At 47.3% G+C, this 18,699-nt stretch overlaps 1 long non-coding RNA gene across 1 annotated transcript; it reads left to right on the top strand.

Annotated features, from left to right (window-relative positions):
- Positions 1–15,292: 15,292 nt before the first annotated feature.
- Positions 15,293–16,594, top strand: LOC123042592 (uncharacterized). Its single transcript, XR_006418833.1, has 4 exons — positions 15,293–15,556; positions 15,650–15,760; positions 16,061–16,306; positions 16,394–16,594. It is a non-coding gene; the product is annotated as an uncharacterized lncRNA (long non-coding RNA).
- The last annotated feature ends 2,105 nt before the right edge of the window (positions 16,595–18,699 follow it).

The following is an 18,699-nucleotide window of genomic DNA, read 5'->3' as shown; positions in this document are numbered from 1 at the left end:
ATTTATGAAAAATGGTTTAGTGCCTAAACTAAACTAGAACAGAGAAAGAAAAATAGAAAAGAAAAACAGAAAGCAGAGAGAGAGGGTTTTACCTGGCGCTCACTTGGCCTGGCCCAGCACGGCCCAGCCCACTGGCCTGTGCCAGTCGCCGTTGTCCTCCCGCCAGTCGGACAGGGCACGTGCCCGACACGCGCGTGCGCTCCGCGTGCCACACGAGCTCCCTGCCTGCCTGCATCCCTGCCGCCCTGGATGCCTCCGCGCATGCCACGCAGCCTCCCCGACCGCCCCTCACTCTCTCTCGAGCTCTTTCCCTCCTCTGCTCTCTCTCCCTCTCATGCCCGAGCGCAGCCGTCGCCGCCGCCCGTCGTTGGCGTGACGACCGGCCACCCCACGTCTCACCGACGCGCCCAGAAGCTCCGCAACGTCGTCCTCGACCCCCTCACCGAGCCAGGCCCCACCGGACGCCCTAAAACACCGACCACGCCGTCTTCTTCAACCTCGGTCCGTCGAGATCACCATCGCCGCCCCGCTTGCTCCGGCCCCTCCCCGAGCTCGCTGTTCGCCTCGACGCAACCGCAGTGAGCTCCTTCCCCTGATTCCCTTCTCCGCTCCCTCTCTCGCATGCCGTAGCTGCTGCACCGCGTTCACCCGCACGCGCCGCCGCCTGCGTTCGTCGCCGGTGACGCTCCGGTGACCATTTGTTCCCGGGCATGCGCCCAACATGCTCACCGTCGCGCGTAGAGTCTTCCCAGCGCCACGATGCGCTCGTTTGCACACCGCAGCGCCGGTCCCGTGAACACCCGAGCTCCGGCCGCCGCCCGGCTCGACGCCGTCGTCGTTCCCGGCCACCCCAGCACCAACCACCGCCACCGTTGGATGCGCCACACCGCCAGCTACCCGTAGCACCCACCCGCGCATCGAACCGTGGCCGGGGCAGCATTTCCGACGCTCTCCACCGTCTCGGCCTCGCCGGCGGCTCAACGCCGGCAGGTTTGACCTGTTGACCAAGTTGACCCCGTGTGGGCCCAGTTTGACCCCTCTGGGTCAATGACAAATGGGACCCGCCTGCTAATTAAGTTAGGATTAGGACTAACTAAAAATTAGTTAGACTAATAACACTGACATGCAGGACCCACTGGTCAGTTTGACCTGGACCGCCCCGTTGACCTGCTGACGTCACAGTGACGTAGTGCTGACGCCATAACTCATTTTCTGGATTAGTTTTAATTCAGGAAATTCCAGAAAATGTTCAAAACTTCTAAAATTCATAGAAATTCAACCGTAACTCCAAATTAAATAATTTATATATGAAAAATGATCAGAAAAATCCAATCTATCCATCTGCACAATTTTCATGCATGTTAGAACAACTTATAGCTAGTGTTTAACACAAATCATATAAATGACATTTGAATTTCATATATGGAGTTTGGATTTGAACTTAGGGTTCAAACCAACTTCATTTAACTTTGTTGCTAGCTGCATTAGCTCAAAACACCAGCATGTTGCCATGTCATGATCATGCATCATAGTGTTGCATTGCATTGATTGTGTTTCCTCTCTGTTGCCGGTAATTGTTCCCTCTCGATAGACGTGATATCGACGATTAGATCGATGACACCGATGCAGAACTATACTATCTTCAGAAGTGCCAGGCAAGCAAAACCCCCTTGTTCATTCCGATACAATCCCACTCTCTTGCTCCTGCTCTCTTTTACTGCATTAGGGCAACAACGACATATTTGTTACTTGCTGCGGTAGCTGAACCCCTTATCCTCTGCGTGACCTGTCATTGCCACAGTAAATAGATGAAACCCACTAGCATGAGTAGGAGTTGTTTGAGCCCTGATGTGCCTACTCATTCATGTTTTGTTTGTCATGCCTGCTACTGCTTAGAGTTGAGTCAGGTCTGATTCATCGGGGATGAATTGGAATGTGGTGAACATGTCCTATTGTTGAGAGCTAAGTGTGTGAACACGATTTGGTAAAGGTAGCGGTGAGAGGCCATGTAGGAGTACATGGTGGGTTGTCTCATTGCAGCCGTCCTCAGGAACTGAGTTCTGTGTTTGTGATCCATGACCAGTTACTACCACGCATTGGAATGCTTAAGTGCCCCTCTCGACTTATTAATCAACTCGATCTCTGTCCCGGAGTTGCAACTAGTTTCTAGTGTTTGTAGGTTGTGTTATTAGTCTACCAAGTGGTACCCGGTACAGGTGGGCTTGGGACAGACTAGGCACCGTGGCACGGTGTACCAAGCGTAGATCCACCCGTCGAGGTGGGCTTGGGAACCCTGCACACATCGTTTGGTGCCGTGAGCGACACCCCGGCCGGATCTCCTTGCGGATGGAACCCGAATAGGCGATAAACCTGGATGAGAGACTTGTGTGGTTAGTCAGGTCGTGGCCGACACCCTCGCTGGGCTTCCGCTTGAAGGTTCCCGAGTACATGTCTTGTAAACGGCGGTAAGTGGTGAGAGCGTGTGTGAAGAAGTACAGCCCTGCAGGGTTAACATCATCTATTCGAATAGTCGTGTCCGCAGTAAAGGACTTCTGGGTTACCTGTACAGTTCACAGACAAGTGAAAGTGGATACTTTAAAATACGCAAGATAAGTGTGAGTGCTATGGATGGCGTTCTCGTAGGAAGACGGGAGCGGATCCATAGTGGTGTATTGATATGGTGAATATGTGGACTCGTGTGCGCCACCTCAAAAGAGTTACTTGCAGTCGTAGTTCAGGATAGCCACCGAGTCAAAGCTGGCTTGGTGCAGTTAAACCCCACCATCCCCTTTCTTGATAATGATGCATATGTAGTTAGATCTGATGTAAGTCTTGCTGGGTACATTTGTACTCACGTTGCTTAATTTATGTTTTTGCAGAGAGACTTCAGTCTCGCTAGTAGTTCCACGTGGACTTTGACATTTAGCTTGTTACCTCAGCTACGATCTTGTGCCCTCGGTAGGATCTGGTAGATAGACAGGCTTCTCAGCCTTTTTCATTTGTAGATGTCTGTACTCAGACAAGTTAAGCTTCCGTTTGTGCTTTGACTGGTATGCTCTGAATGTTGGCTCATGAGACCCATGTTTGTAATATCTCGCTCCTCGGAGCCTATTGAATATAATACTTGAGTTGTAGGGTCATGTTGTGATGCCATGTTGTATTTGCACATATCGAGCATATTGTGTGTATGTTACTGAAATGCTTGGTATGTGTGGGATCTGACTATCTAGTTGTTTATCCTTAGTAGCCTCTCTTACCGGGAAATGTCTCCTAGTGCATCCACTGAGCCATGGTAGCTTGTTACTGCTCCGGAACACTTAGGCTGGCCGGCATGTGTCCTTCTTCGTTCCTGTGTCTATCCCTTCGGGAAAATGTCACGCGATGAATACCGGAGTCCTGTTAGCCTGCTACAGCCCGGTTTACCGGAGTCCTGCTAGCCCAGTTGCTACAGCCCGGATTCACTCGCTGATGACCGACACGTTCGTTGTTGGGTCATATATGCCTGTCCCTGTAAGTTAGTGCCACTTTGGTTTCACGACTAGCCATGTCAGCCCGGGTTCTTTGTCATATGGATGCTAGCGGCACTATCATATACGTGAGCCAAAAGGCGCAAATGGTCCCGGGCCAGGTAAGGTGGCACCCGTAGGAATACCGTGCGTGAGGCCGCAAAGTGATATGATGTGTTACATGCTAGATCAGTGTGACTCAGGATCGGGGTCCTGACACGCCCAGTGCGGCCACCACCTGCAACCCCCCCTCCTTCCCACCCCCATCTCAACCCCCGTAGGATCTGTCGCTTCCTCGACCTGCATCGGCGCCGCTTCCTCGATCTGTCCCGGCGCCGTTTGGATCGTTGCGGCGACGGCTTCGTTGGTCTTCAGCTCCGCCACCTACATCCTGAAGGGGTACAATCTCGTGGCTGGTATGGATCTGAACGCCCACCCTTTCCCTGATCTGACTGCTACGAATTCTCTGAGGTATGCTAGGTGAAACACCACTGTAGTGATGCAGGGGCGGGGACGGGGAGAGGCCAGCAGGGGTTCCCCTGCCAATTGCTCGCTCCCTCAACAATTCGTAGCGCAGTGTGTACTGTAGATGCCTAATGGCCGCGGCTAATTGCATAATTAGCCCATACGTAGACAAATAATTAAGCAATCACATACGTAGACAAATAAAATATGCACATAGGTTGTGTCTGACTATAGTTTTGCGATGTGCCAATGCCTAATCCACTAATCAGGTCGATCCATTGATATACGTGCGTGTTCTACATTTCTGCTAGATCGATCCATTGACTATTGTTTAAATTTGATCAGACTTTTTGAGAAACTAGAAGCAAACGGCGCGCTTTGCTGTGCCCGCTCCAAGCTTTTTAACATGTCTAGTTTGCAATCTGGACACACGAAACAAATCTGGGCTCATTTGGCTCCTTTGTCATTTTCTTTGATGCCCTAAGACTATCATGATCAAACCCAACTCTTCTTTTCGATTCGATGCAGCCGATCTACTGTAACAGTTTCGCCTGCGAAAATTGAACCATTAGGATAAAAAATGACTGAAATTACGAACAGAGAAAATGCTTAAGATTTGCACCATCACCTGATGATCCTATGTACTTTCAATTTCCCTTCTGTTTAGGGAAGCAGTGAACATCATTAGGTCCTGTACACTTTTCAACTTAAACCTGTCCTGAATCCTTATGTCCACAGCGTTATATCTTAGTGTGGGTGTGGCTGGACCCATGGTCTTGTACCTCATCTCTCTGTTTTAAGTTATGATAAGCTGATAGTGCATTGACGTGCTACTGTGTACTTCTCTGCCCTCTCCATTCACATGTCTATTGGCAAATTAAATTGTCCCTGTAGTCATTAGTTAATTTGTCCTTACTTGTAATGACTTAATTGACATTTTTATATATAACTTAGGATGGCGACGGACATGTTGACCATATACCTGCACTATGAAGATACAAATCAGGAAGCCAAAATTTTTACAAAGATCCATGATGAGACGTGATGTCTCATATTACGACTTAATCTTGATGATCAAAGAAGTTGGCTTTCAGGCAATTGACTTTCTGTACTATGCGAAAAAAACCCGTCTAGGCAGCTCCTACTTAGTTCACATTTATGATGAAGGTCTTGTGATGAAAATGTTGTCCGACCCTGAGATTGTGAAAGCTGTCCATCTGTATGTGTCTAAGGAGAAGGCTGACGATCATATTGCTCTGCCTAGCAAGCAAATTGATGTTGCTCCATCTAACCATCCAAATGAGAGTGTTCTCTTACAGGACGGTGGTGTCTCTGCTGAAGGGGCAGGGCAACTTACTATGCAAGGGCCGCAAAGTATCCCTCTTGAACCATGCTTATTACATATCTCTATCTACTGTTGTAATTATTGGAATAAAAGATGTATGGTTGTTCTGCAGGACCACCACGTAGGTCAAAAAGGTTGAATGTGATTCAGGTTACGGACCAACGTGATGATGAAGATGGAGACTGCAACAATGGTGAGCAATTACCACAAGGTCATTAATCACAAGCATTGGTCGATGAAGAGGGTCAAGTTCACAATCAAGGTAACAACCTATTACATTTTGTGCTTCTATTAATTAACTTGTATATGCTTAGTATCAAAAGAATAATCGGTGGGCGTCATTTCATTAGTACTTTTCTTAATTAATCTTGTAGTAGACAAGGAAGTACGCAAGCGCAAGAGAACAAGCTTGCCAATTGTCTGGAACATGCCAAAGGGGCAGAGAATAGTTGTGAAATGCAATGAAGATAGCCAGCCTATAGGAGATGAAGGTGCAATCTTGGAGAAGTTTCTGGGCACGATTGCTAGAAATGGAGGATTTTGCCCACTAAACATAAATGATTGGCGTCATGTCAAAAAGAATAGTGGTGAGGAAACAATATTGCAGTGCGTACAGGTACTTCACAATTAACAAGAAAACAAAATATGTTATTTGCTGCCCTTCTATTTATATCTAATTTGTGTACATGAGATGTAGTGTAGTCTGCATGTCTATTTACATCCATTCATTATTTTGTACTTTCAGACAAAGTTCGTGTATCCTCGATCATGTGAAAAATGGATACTCAAATCAATTGGAAGAGACTGGAGGAAATTTAAGTCTAGTTTGAAAGATGCTTTCTTCAAACCCGCCATTGAAAAAAATCCAAACATCAAGCGAAAGGCTTTGTATAAGCTCTGTCCAGAAGATGTGGACAACGATCAATGGCGTGGGCTTGTTAAATATTGGAAGTCCAAAAAAGGAAGGGTAATGAATGAGATATTGTACTTTCCTGTTTTGACATTTAAATGTGAGTTCTCGGGCTTATCTTAAAAGTTGCATTTACGATATATTTTTTTAGAAAAGGGGTATTACCCTAGCCTCTGCATCAGAAAGATGCATACGGCTCATATTATTAAAAAACAAAATGAGTCACAAAGTCTCCAATATCTGAAAGGTCGAAAAGAAAACAAGCTGCTCAAACGAGCCTAATCATGAAGCCACACCCGGCTGGCAAATAAAATAGGAGCACTACATGCCTATCCTATTACATGACTGCCATCCAAACCGGTTGAAAATAACTCGAGCTACCATCTCCCATCGGGTAGACGCAGTAGCCAAACGCCCCCTGGCCTCCGTCGGAGTGAATAGCGACCACATACGGATCAATGTTGTGGCCCTCAAGATAACCTGCAAAAAATGAAAGTTCGTTGCTCTGTTAAAAACCAAATCATTTCTGCAGTTCCATACTGCCCATAACAAGGCACACACGCCAACACGAATGTGTCTTGCTACATCCAAGTTCACCCCATCAAGCCATGTTCCAAATAACATATTGATAGAGGTAGGTGGAGTAATATTAAAAGCAATATGAACCGAACGCCAAAGAATCTTAGCCATTGGACAATCTAGAAAGAGGTGCCTGATAGTTTCGTTACAATCACAAAAACTACACCTAGCAGAACCCATCCAATTGCGTTTTGCCATATTATCCTTTGTCAAAATGACTTGTTTATGCACAAACCACATAAACACTTTGATTCGCAAAGGTACCTTAACTTTCTAGACATGCTTCGAGCAAGGAATGAAACTAGTGTTTATGACATCCAGATACATGGATTTGACCGAGAACCTGCCGTCCTTAGTTAGTTTCCAAAACAATCTATCTAGCTGCTGAGACTGCTGGACATCCATCAGCCTTCGTACAAGATGAAGCCATGCCTCCCAACGATCGCCTACTAGCGTCCTCCGGAAGCTAATGTTGAGAGGCGTGGACTGTAAGACAGTTGCAACATATGCTTCTTGACGTTGAACAATGTTATACAAAGTAGGATATTGAAGTGCCAGAGGCGTCTCCCCTAGCCACGTATCCTCCCAGAACCTCGTACTAGCCCCATCACCGACTAAGATTTTTACCCTGTTAAAGAAGAGGGGCTTGACTCTCATCAACCCTTTCCAAAACGGTGAATCAGTCGGGCGCACAGTCACCTGAGCCAAAGCTTTTGACTGAAGATATTTATTACGCAGAATCTGAGACCAAGTAGCCTCTGACTCGGACGAAAGTTTAAAAAGCCACTTGCTAAGGAGACATCTATTCTTGATCTCTAGATTTTCAATGCCTAGACCGCCTTGGTCCTTCGGCCTACAGATGATATCCCATTTGGCAAGCCTATACTTTCATTTCAACTCATCATTCTGCCAAAAGAATCGGGATCGATAAAAGTCTAACCTCTTCCTGACTCCCACCGGAACCTCAAAAAAGGATAAAAGAAACATGGGCATACTGGTGAGGACCGAATTAATCAGAATTAATCGACCTCCAAATGACATGAGCTTCCCTTTCCAACAGCTTAGTTTCTTTTTGAAACGATCCTCGATGCACTTCCACTCCTTGTTCGTCAGCTTACGATGATGAATGGGTATACCTAAGTATGTAAATGGTAGCGAACCCAACTCACATCCGAACAATTGCTTATACGCCTCCTGGTCCTCACTAGCTCTTCTAAAGCAAAACATTTCACTCTTATGGAAGTTAATCTTGAGTCCAGACAATTGTTCAAATAAGCACAACACAAGCTTCATGTTCCTTGCTTTCGCCACGTCATGCTCCATAAAGATGATAGTATCATCAGCATACTGCAAAATGGATATACCACCATCAACTAGGTGCGGAACCATGCCCGAAACCTGCCCCGCATCCTTAGCCCGACCTATTAAAATAGATAGCATATCAGCCACTATGTTGAATAGAATCGGTGACATGGGATCACCCTGCCTTAGTCCTTTGTGTGTCTGGAAATAGTGACCTATATCATCATTCACTTTAATCCCTACACTCCCTTTTTGCGTAAAGGACTCGATCTGGTCTCGCCAGGCCTTGTCAAATCCTTTCATACTCAACGCCTGTTGAAGGAAAGGCCATTTAACTTTATCGTATGCTTTTTCAAAATCCACTTTAAAAACCACACCATCAAGTTTTTTTGAGTGGATTTCATGGAGCGTTTCATGTAAGACGACCACCCCTTCAAGGATATTTCTATCCGGCATGAAAGCGGTCTGGGACGGTTGCACAACTGAATGCGCAATCTGCGTGAGTCGGTTCGTCCCAACCTTGGTGAAAATTTTGAAACTGACATTAAGCAAACATATGGGTCTGAACTGCTCAATGCGAATAGCCTCTGTCTTCTTAGGAAGAAGAGTTATCGTTCCAAAATTGAGCTTGAACAAATGAAGCTGACCAGTGAACAACTCATGAAACATCGGCAACATGTCACCTTTAATAAAATGCCACCACTTTTTGTAGAACTCCGCCGGAAACCCATCTGGTCCTGGCGCTTTATTGTTTTTCATTTGTGCAATGGCCTCAAACACCTCCTTCTCCGTGAAAGGAGCAGTCAAAATCTCATTCTCTTCCGTCTCAAGTTGGGGAACATCCTCAACTCTTGACTCATCCAAGGACACAAAACTCTCTTCCGGAGGGCCAAACAACTGAGTATAATAGTTGGTAATGTAAACTTTTAGGTTTTCCTGACCAACTATCGTCCCTTCATCTTGTTCTAGTTGAAAAATTCTCTTCTTACGATGCTTTCCATTAGCAATCATATGAGAGAATTGAGTGTTATCCTCTCCTTGGACAACCTTACGAACCTTAGCTCTCAAAGCCCATTTCAATTCCTCCTCGCGGAGAAGCTCTTTCAGCCTTAACTCGGCCTCCACTTTAGACTCCAACTCGCTGGTATCTAAAATAGAGGTTTCAGCTCTTAACTCAAGGGAATGAATAATCATAAGGAGCCTTTCCTTCTCCGCCTTATAAATTCCATTCGTATGCTTAGCCCATCCACGAAGGAACCTTCGTAGATGACGAATCTTACATTGCCACCGCTCAATGGGTGACCTTCCCCCCGAGTCTTTAGCCCACTCTCTAGCTAACAACTCAATGAAACCTTCTCTTTCAAACCAAGCAAGTTCGAAGGAGAAAATATTCTTATTACCCATATGAGTTTGAGCCCCTGAGTCGACTAGTAGCGGTGTGTGATCCGAGATACCTCGTGTCAACGCCTGCACCTTTACCAGAGGAAACTTCTGTTCCCAATCGACGCTCGCCAAAACACGATCAAGCTTCTCAAAAGTCGGAACCGGTAGCGAGTTTGCCCAAGTGAATTTCCTACCCGAAAGCTCTATCTCTCTGAGATCCAAGCTTTCTATGATAGTATTGAACATAAACGACCATCTGCCGTCAAAGTTGTCATTATTCTTTTCCTCCTTTCTTCGAATAATATTGAAATCACCCCCCACTAAGACGGGTAGTTGCTCATTACTGCAAACACGGACCAAATCAGCCAAGAAATCTGGTTTGAGTTCGGGTTGCGCAGCCCCATAGACTGCCACCAAAGCCCAATCAAAACCATCTGCTTTAGTTCTTACCCGAAACTTGATCGCAAACTCACCCAACACTACACTCCAAACCTCCAACGTTTCGCACTTAACCCCGAGTAAAACCCCACCGGATCTTCCTCGAGGTGGGAGGCAGTGCCAGTCAAAATCTCCCCCCCCCCCAGATAAGGTACTAAGAAATTGTGGGGAAAAATTACCTCGTCCAGTCTCGGATAAAGCAATAAAATCTAAATGATGTTCAAGAGAAGCCTCTGCTAGAAACCGTCTTTTAGCCAAGTCTTTAAGACCTCTGCTGTTCCAAAAGATGCCTCTCATATTTCATCATGAAATTTTTTGGAGATATGGATCCTAGCACTTCTACGCACAGCCGACACCGGGTAAACCTTCCGTTTCCAGGTCCTCTTAGGCTTAACGCATACATCAGAAGGTTCGGCGCACTCGGAGTGAGCCTCTATGGCCAAAGACTCAACTTCAAGGTTAGTAGTATCCAGGGAGGGATACTCATCCTCCTCCTCCGTCTCCTGTACCGTAGGGTCAAGATCAGCACACAAGCCATCAAGAACCCTAACCCCAAGTGCATCAATCTCCGACTCATTCATCGGTCTAACTACAGCTATGTTGTGAATCAAATCTAACGCTCGTTCAGCTTCCAAATCTAGCATATCGTTAATAGACTTAGAAATCTCTAGATCATTATTACCAAGAGATACTCCTAATTGGTTGGCATTTTGCACAATCTCATCATTGGTAAAATGCATAATAGAATTAGACTTGTTAACAGACATACCAGTAGAAAGCTCGACGTCCCGCAACTTGGCCGCCCTCAACGCGCACCTGAGCTGCATGTCATCAACATCCGGGTGCTCCTGCAGTCTCTCGCTGACCCGTCTCCCTGCAGAGACAGGATCCGGGATCCCACCGAAAGTGATGACCTCCTCGCGAGAAGCAGCACTGGGGAAAGAGCCTCCTGCCCATCCCCCAGAAGTGGTGACCAGCGCCGGGGCCACCGGAGCAACATCCAAAGACGATGAGAGCTCCCAGGGCCTATCGACGGCCATCCCGCCAATGCCCGAGCCCGGTGAACTCGTCCTAGCGTGATCCAGGGAATCTGGTGCCGCAGCGACCACACCAGCCTGCCCGCCCTCCATAGCAGCAGAAGGAGAAACGACAGCCTCCTGCGCGCCCGTTCCCCCGCAAACCGACGACCTCACCAAAGGGGCCATGCCGCCCCTCGGCCCCGCCAGCGTCAAAGACCCGGAGGGCCGAGCCTCCTGCTCGACAACTCCCCCCGCGACCATCGGCTCGGCCACCACAACCATAGCCGAGGGAGAAACAAGAACCGAGGGCGGGACCTCCTGCCCCACAGCACCTTCGTCCTCAACAGACCTCGCCACACGCAAACTGAGCACCGGGCTCGCAGAACCAACCCTGTCACACGACATCCTCGGCGGCACCGAGAACGCCCCAATAGAACCCAGCTGAAGATTGGTAGTTGGAACTGTGCTAGACGGCCCAACAGGGGCGGAATCAGCATTATCCGACGGCCCCGACGGTCCCATAGCCTTGTCATCATTACACTTTGCAATATCATCCTGGTTCCCCGAACCCCCTCCTCCCTCAGAAGTATCCATGGGATTATCATCCTCAAACTCATTGAAAAGATCAGGATCCTCATACTCAACATCCAACTGATATAAAACACCTGCGTAAGTCCAAGGCACCACGTCTAGCAAGAACTGAATATTGGCGACACTGACCAGCAACCGTGCCACCCCATGAGCCCGAGTGAACTGCATATCCACCTGCTCAGTCCTACCAATCAAAGACCCCAGACTCCAGGTCACCAAGAAGCTATCCAAAGGAGCAGACGGGGCACCAGAGAAACGAACCCAAATCTGAGTTAAAGGCGTGCCCTGTGGCTCTTTCTTTTTCCACTCATCGAATTCCAGCACAAAACTAGTACCTGTGACCCTGCTCATACCGAACTTGAGAATCCTCATCTGATCCTCCTTAGACGGGAAATCCACTTTATATGAGTTATCGGAGAGCTTAAGTAAGGACCACTGAAAATTACCCGGCGCGAGCTCTCTCAGCTGCTGAATGATCTGTGCTTCGGTCAACGGCCCGTGAACCACCTTCACCACACCGAGGAAGGATGTTTCCACTATGGGCGCAGAAGGCTCCGCAGACGGAGACTCAAAAAACATCAACTCCGAACAACACACTCCGTAAATCTGAACGGATGGTTTTGGCCCCAACATAAGAGGACAGTCGGCCGTAGTGTGTTTAGGCTTCCGGCACAGATCACATAACTCTGCAGTGCACTGAACCAAAAAGTGACCCGGTTCCCCACACCGGAAACAAGTGAGCTTCTTCTTCTTAGCCGCCCACTTAGACAACTTGTCACTCTCGGCCTTGTCCGAACCATGCTCAAAAGTAGAATCGCCAGTCTGCATAGGCTCAGGCAGCAAAACTGCAGCCAATGCCTGCACCGTCTCCACCGCCACCTGGGGTAAATCCGATGTACCCTCCACTACCTCCGTCACTGTAGCAGTCCTTGCATACCGAGGCTGGTGTTGCCTCCGGTTCCCAACCCGACCTCCACGAAAGCGTCCTCGGAAAGCACGGTTGTTAGGACCGGGCGCGCACTCGATGAAATTTTTGGTCGGTCCTTGGAACCCCTGGTTATCATTGCCATTGTCCACCCAAGCATAACCATGGCCCCCTCCGGTTGAGGAAGAGCCCTGGTGCAAAGCAGCGCCATAAGCTTCATATCCGTCATCACCCCACTGACGGCGCGGGGGGTTACGGTCATCTCCCGCCGACGCACCCGTTCCAAGGCCGGTGGAACCCTGACCGACAACGCCTGGGCCTCCCGCCATCTGCCTCGGCCATGGACGTTGTGCCGGCGGTGTTTCTGTCCTAGGAGCCGGCGCCGGTGCAGCCCGCGGCCCGGAGACAGGTGCTAATGGCGGAGGCATCGGCCCCCGAGGCGGAGTAGGCGCCCTACGCGCGAACGGGGCCATCGCCCCAGCCGGAGTCGGAGACGGCGCCCGGTGCGGAGGCGGCGCTGTCCCCCTGGGCGGAGGCGGAGCTGTCCCCCTGGGTGGCCTCAAGGCTGGCGCAGGCGGAGGCGCAGCCCTAGCCATACCCGGAGCCGGCAACGCTGTTGCCAAGGCTGCAGCACCCATGGTTGTCACGGCTTTCTTCGTCGGCGGCGGAGGCTTGAGCGGCATCATGTCGTCGCCTGCCGACTTCGGAAGGTCAGAGGCGCCTGAGGCCCGCCAGGCACGGCCATGGACAGCTGATGGAAAACCCACCCGACCGCGGCGGCGAACCCTAGCGAGAAGAACGCCTCGACAGGGAGACACCGATCGTGCATGTGATGGCTCACGATCCGACGCAATCACATGCACGTACGCCTCGACCGTCCGCTCGCCAGTAGCCAGTTTTGCCTGGGCCTCTAGCCCCGCTAATCCCAGCCCACACTTAGCCAAGCCATCCACACCCGACGTTCCGGTCGAAGAAAGGCCCGTACAGTGGCCCACTTCTCCGATCCCGTCAGAACCCAACAAAGCATTCAAACGCACGATCCGATCCGCCCGAATCACGGACGAGCGATCACTCGTCGGCTTCGGCCTCAGTGCCGCCGGCGGCCGCCGATCCTTCTTCTTCTTCCGCGTCACAAGAGTCCAGTTATTCGGCAAGAAATCAGACAACGTTACCGTTTTTCTCAGAATCTTTGGAATCGGTCCGCTCCACGGCTTCATGCCCGGCTTCGAGTTTTGAACAGCAGAGCTACGCCGAGTGGTCTTGATCTCAAGCTCCGGTGAAGAACCAGCGCTCGGTGAGGCCAAGGGCACTCCGCCAGCTACCTTCGTAGATGTTTGGCCCTCGACCTGGTCCTCGTCATCACTGTCCATAAGCGCCCAAAACCTCCCTCCCGGTCTCGCATTAACCACCAGCTCTGAAAGATCGATCAACTCCGGTGATCTCGGTTGAACATCCACCTGCATACATTCACGCACAACTACGTCATATAAATCAATAGTGAATCTAGAACCAGCCTCAATCTTGCCGTCGTCTGGAAGATAATCGCCAACGAGGACGTCATTTTCCAAATCTAGGAGAACCATCCAACTCGAACATGGAGAGAAACGAAGTCGTCCTTCGATCCAGACGGCGGAATTGATCCCTTCAGAGAAATTCGCCCGCCATTGCATCAAATGCCTCTCATCTTGTCCGATCTCACCCGGCTGCAGATCGCCGCGAGCACCACTCGACCCTACCGTCTCCTCCGTTCCTCCCGACGGCGCCGCCGCCAAGGTACTAGGAGAGGCCGGTTGGATCTCATATGCCGGAGCGCGTCCGCCAGAGGAGGGTTGAAGCAGCAGCGGCGGCGATTCGGCCGCCTTTGGTAGCCTCGTCTCCGCCGCGCCCTCCGCCGCGCCCTCCATCCCAGATACATACGATATGATTACATCATAATAGGCCCTTGCTGAGAAGAACATAATTAGTCGTTCCCTCATGAAGGATTCACATAATGCTGGCACAAAGAGTTATGCTTGTTGGGGTGAAGACATGGTGAGTAATCTTGATTCCTAAAGTGTTTTCCTATGTCTGTTTTGTCGTATGGGTGTTGTTTCTGTTTTGTAGAGGCAAGCTGATCCTGAAAAGAAACGACCACACAGATCAAAGGTTTATTTAGCAACTCACAAGAAGAAGGATGATGCTGATGCTAAAAATAAAGATAGAAATAAGCGCCTGGTAGGCAATTAATATAGAAATTGTCTAATTGTTCTCGGGATCAAGTTATGGTTCAATCTAACTAGTGTATGCAAGATTCTTTTCTTATAGGATCGATTGGAGAATCTAATAACCGAACGACCAGAGTTGGCACAAAATTTGAATGGAAGAGTCGCATGGGAAGGTGATGCCCTGCAGGAAGTGTTAGGGAAAGAAAAGATTGGACAAGTGCGTGGGTTTGCTTCCAACTCCTAGGCAAGTCTACGGTCGGACGCCACGGTATCTAAAGAACATCAATACGACTAGAACTGATGGATCACCATATGAAGTTGAACATGACGTTTGGGAGGTAATAGCAAAGATGCAGGAGCATATAAAAAAGCAAGACCAGATTATTAAAGATATGAATAACCAAGAAGGCTATGTCAATAATGGCATAGAAGAGGTAAAGGACTTCTTTATCCCACCCTTTGCATGTATTTCTATCAATAGTTTACTCAGATTTGTTACTTCTATAGGAAAACCTCCAATCAAATGATAATGGTATTTCTCGCTCACCAGTAAAACAAAGGTAATGTTAATAAATGCCTATATCATTGCTTGTCACTTGAAACCTTCATATTAATATTTCAGTTTGCAGAGAATCCAGTGCAATGGACCCGTTGAGGCATGCTCGTCTATGCAACATGACATTCCTGAGGATAATAATTTATCACGTTTGCATGAAAAGGTTATGCCTGTAGTTACTCTTACTCATGTCACAAAGATAGAATATAAAATAATTGCTTGCTTACCATTGTTGTGTCATGGAACTAGGTTGGCGACCATGATGTCAACCAATTACAAATTCAACAAAATTCATCATCATCACAAGACCTTGTTATTGATTCTGTGCTAGAGGTAATTTTCGTGCCTTTTGAGTTTTGAAGTTGTAGCATTCTGTAGCTTCAAGGTATGAATATCATTCCATCTAATATTATTGTATCTTGGTAGGTGATGGAAACGAGGAATATTACGGGTGAATCAATTTCAAGACCGAACCAGCAAAGGACTAGAAATGAACACCCACACCGCTCAAAAAGAAGGCGTTCTTCTTCCATCAAGGTAAAGATTCACCAAGTAGCATGGTTTACTTCACCCAAATTACCAACCCAAACCCTCATTATCATGCCTGCTTGAAAAATGGATTTTTTTACAATTTTTGCTCAATCTGCTGTATGCAAGTAACGATAAATTTAACCAAGCATGAGCTAGCGAGGTGATCTTGGGCATTAGACTTCGTTGCTGGGTCCAATTTATTTAGTTTCTTAGGGCACCTTACTGGGTTGATATTAAAAAGATCTCATATTATGCATGCAAATTATATAATCATGTCATAGAATGCTAATATTGATCATAATATAGGTTGCTTCCAAAGTAGTCTTAAAGACTTCAACATATCCCAACAAGCGGAATGTTGCATATGGTACTATTCGGAGTACTGATCCAAGAACTAAGGCTGGTGGTATTGAGTTAGGTGCTGAATTTGCTCTTGTGCGCATAGACGAACCTATTCTTGATAATGAGGAGTTAGTAAGGGAAGTTTCTGATTGCAAGACAATTGGCGAGGCTTTCACTTCAGGATACTTAATTGCCTGGCCTTCATCTTTTGTATGTTACAATCTTCCCTTCCACATTCTGAAATCATATTTGTGTACATTTAATCACACATATCTAAGGTGCAATTTTCTTCTACAGATTCGAGAGAAGGATGGTTGATTTGCAGCTGAATTCTTGGATCAAGAAGCAAATAAAATTTGAAGATTTTAGCTACCAATAGTTGTAGTTTATATTGATAGATTTAAAAGTGTAATATCATCCAGAAGATCTTTTTCTTTCATCGAATTGATGCAAATGCGACAGTGTAATATTCCCCATAGTTGTGTTTTCTATCCTCAAAATTATATGATTGATATCTTTATTGTAATGCATATGTATCACAACTATGGGGAATATTACACTCTTCTATATTCGTAATAAATATCTTCGTACGAATTTTTGTATGTGTTCTGCTTCAGTTTAAATAAATATCATTTTGATATGCTGCCAAGCATAAAATGATTAACAATTTATGCAATTGCATTAATTTTATTAAATAAATTTATATTCCATAAAATGGTTATCCAATTTTGTGGTTACTAATAAAAAACGAATACATTAATTATGTTACCATATTAATATAGTAGTGTTATTGATGATGTTACTATAGCTACAAAATTTGTTACTAGAGTAGTTGACAACTATAATTATAGTGTTACGATACATGGATATTATGTTACTAGTTGTGTTCCGATGCTAAAAAAATGTGTTACCAGTTGTGTTACGATAGTTACAGAAACATGTTACCACCGATGTTCTATGTCTATCAAAATATGTTACTACGGTGTTACTATAATTACAAAAGTGTGTTACCGGTGTGTTCGGTAACGCATAACACATGTGTTACTACAATGCAACTGTAACACATTTTTTAACATATGGTAACAATTATTATGTGTGACAGTTGATACCACTTAGTAACATGGTCTAATGGAACACATTTGAAACTGTGTTACTATATGGCCTAGTAACACACTTTTGGACCTGTAGTAACACAAGACGGTGTTACCAAAGGTATGTCCTATTGTAGAGACGACGATGGAGGCTGGGTGCAGGACCCTCATATTCAAGAGCTGCTTCTCAAGCAGAAAGATAACGCAAGAGCTGCCGCCCGAGAGAAAGCCAAGCTGGATCAACTTGAGATAGACGCGGTTACTCCATTGTATGAAGGATGCAGGCCCGAGGATACCCGCCTAAAAGTAACGCTCATGGCTCTGGAGATGAAGGTAAAACACAAAATAATCGACGCATGCTTCGACGAGAACATGTCATTCTGGCACGAACGTCTTCCCAAGGGTAACAAGTGCCCGACCAGTTTCGAGGAGGCGAAGAAAATCGTGTGTCATCTAGATTTACCGCACGTGAAATACCATGTGTGCATGAACAATTGCATCATTTATCGGGACGAGCACGCGGAGTCTACCATATGTCCGATGTGCGGCGTCACTCGATACAAGAAGAGGAAGAAAGCTCCTCAAAAATCGGTGTGGTACTTCCCGATCACTCCTCATCTACATCGGTATTTCGCGGACCCTAAGGTAGCAAAGCTCCTGCGTTGGCACGCGGATAGGGAGGAGAAGAAGCGGGAAGATGACGGAAATGATCCGGAGATAAATAAAAAAGACAAGATGCTGAGTCACCCTAAGGATGCGAGCCAGTGGCAAGCGTTAAACTTCGCATACCCAGAATTTGGGAAGGATCCAAGGAACATCGTGCTGGGCGCGAGCACCGATGGAGTCAATCCGTTTGGCAGCCAGAGAAGCACACATAGCACCTGGCCTATGTTTGTGTGGATGCACAACCTTCCCCCCTGGTTGTGCATGAAGAGGAAGTACATTCACATGAGTATGCTAATTAAAGGGCCGAAACAACCAGGGAACGACATCAATCTGTATCTGGGGTTGCTGAAACAGGAGCTAGACACGTTGTGGAAAATGCCAGCCAATACATGGGACGCCGCAGAGAAAGAATATTTCCCATTGAAAGTCGCACTGCTCACGACGGTGCACGACTATCTCGGTTACGGATATCTCGCGGGGCAGGTAGTCCACGAATTTTCTGGATGTGTAAGGTGCATGGATGACACAATGTATCACGAGCTAGATAGAGATCCCGGGTTTTCGAAAACCGTGTTCATGGGACATCGAAGGTGGCTTCGCGACGATGACCCGTGGAGGAAACGCAAGGATCTGTTCGATGGTGAAACCGAACCCCGAAGATGCCCGCGTACGAGGAGCGGCGAGGAAATAGACGAGCTGTTGAAAAATTGGAAAGATTTCCCACTGCTGAGAAAGAAGCAAAAGGCGCCAGAGCCGGGAAAGAAGCGAAAGGCGCCAGAGCCACTGTTGAAGGTATGGAAAACAAGGTCTGTTTTCCGGGACTTGCCGTACTGGAAGATCCACCGT

The sequence above is a fragment of the Triticum aestivum genome, chromosome 2B, assembly GCF_018294505.1.
Source record: "Triticum aestivum cultivar Chinese Spring chromosome 2B, IWGSC CS RefSeq v2.1, whole genome shotgun sequence".
NCBI lineage: Eukaryota > Viridiplantae > Streptophyta > Magnoliopsida > Poales > Poaceae > Triticum > Triticum aestivum.
This window is presented reverse-complemented; position numbering and strand designations above follow the sequence as displayed.